This window comes from Octopus bimaculoides, chromosome 2 (assembly GCF_001194135.2).
Source record: "Octopus bimaculoides isolate UCB-OBI-ISO-001 chromosome 2, ASM119413v2, whole genome shotgun sequence".
Lineage (NCBI taxonomy): Eukaryota > Metazoa > Mollusca > Cephalopoda > Octopoda > Octopodidae > Octopus > Octopus bimaculoides.
In genome coordinates, this window is record NC_068982.1 from 91,749,371 (window position 1) to 91,751,466 (window position 2,096).

The following is a 2,096-nucleotide window of genomic DNA, read 5'->3' on the forward strand; positions in this document are numbered from 1 at the left end:
TCTAATAACTGAAACTAGTAAAACATAAAACTACTTTTTTTCATTCAATAAATAAAGTAAAGCTGTCAATGAGGGTAGACGTATTTTGACGAAGTTTCCAATATTTCAATACGGCTGTGAGATAAGAGCTTGTTTCCTAACAACATGGTTCCGGGTTCAATTCCACTGCGTAGCACCTTGGGCAAGTGTCTTCTACTATAGCCTCGGGCCGACCAAATCCTTGTGAGTGGAGTTGGCAGACGTGTTTGTCCACCACCACCGATTGACAACCAGTCAAAAGTGATCGATAAAATAAGTATCTGGCTTTAAAATGTATACTGGAGTCAACTCATTCGACTAAAAGTCCTTCAAGGCGGTGTCCCAGCATGGCCGCAGTCTAATGACTGAAACAACTAAAAGATAAGAGATAAAAGATATTTAATTTGGTTTCTACTTCCACATTTATATTTTGCACCATCTTCTGAATTTATATTTAGAATTACAATTTGTATCTTTCAGATTTCATAGAATATAATCCTATTAATTTTGTGGTACACCTAGCTACATCTCGCAGTACTCCAGTGCGTTGCATTGCATGTTTAGGAATCAGTGGGATGCATAGACGATCTGTCAATGGTTTACATTGTACTAAGAAAGACTCGTTCAACGGGAGTGGTAAGTTATTTTCCACGATACAGAAGATATACGAACTGTCGAGCTGATTATCAGTGGTATGGGCATTCACCCTATCATTTCGGGCTATGAATATTTTAAAATATTTCAATCATTCTTAAAATTGACAACGACATATCTTCTAAAAATACAGTACAATTTCCAATTCCATTATTTCTTTAAATAGAAAATTTCCTTTTACATTTAAATTTTATTTTCTTCTCTTACTTTCTCACTTCTTTTATGATGTTTGCAAAACTTTTTATTTCAATGACGGAATTTTTGCACTTTCTAAATAAAAGCTTCATAGTTTGAAATAGAATTCAAGTAAATAGGTTTATATATATCTATATCTATATATATAGAGACAGATTTATATGTAAGTATATATAAATATATATATAGGTATATATAAATATATATAAGTAAATATAGATATAGGTAAGTATATACACACACACACACACACACACACACACACATATATATATATGTGTGTGTGTGTGTGTATAGAAATCGATTACGACGTCGAGGGTTCCAGTTCATCCGATCGACGGAACAACCTGTTCGTGAAATTAACGTGCAAGTGGCTGAGCACTCTACAGACACGTGTACCCTTAATGCAGTTCTCGGAGAGATTCAGCGTGACACAGAGTGTGACATGGCTGGCCCTTTAAAATATAGGTACAACAGAAACAGGAAGAAAGAGTGAGAGAATGTTTAGCTGGGCTAAAAAGTCACATTCGATCACAGCACCGATAACAGTTAAGCCTCGTGCAATTGCCATACTCGATAACGAGGGGGCAGCCATCATATATATACACGATGGGCTTCTTTCAGTTTCCATCTACCAAATCCACTGACAAGGCATTGGTCGACCCGAGGCTATAGCAGAAGATACTTATACTTGCCCTAAGTGCTACGCACTGGGACTGAATCCAGAACCATGCGGTTGGTAAGCAAGTTACTTACCTCACAGCAACTTCTGGGCCTATATCTATCTATCTATCTATATATATATATATATATATATATATAGAGAGAGAGAGAGAGAGAGAGAGAGACAGACAGACAGACAGACAGACAGATAGATAGATAGATAGATAGATAGATAGATAGATAGATAGATAGATAGACAGGCAGACAGATAGATAGATATAGATATATATATATTAATATAAATAATATATATGCATACACACACACACACACATATATATATACATATATGCATATGTGGGTACAGGACGTCACCAACTGTAAACAACATGAAATACGAAAACAAGCAAGTTAAATACGCAAACAACGAGAGAAAAAAATTGAAAATAGGACAAGTAACACAAAGAATGACCCTTCATCAGTTGTCGGCCGTTTATCTACTCATTTCGAGCAATTAATGACAATATGAGTCTTCGAAGACAGTTGCTCCCATAACTTCCAAAATA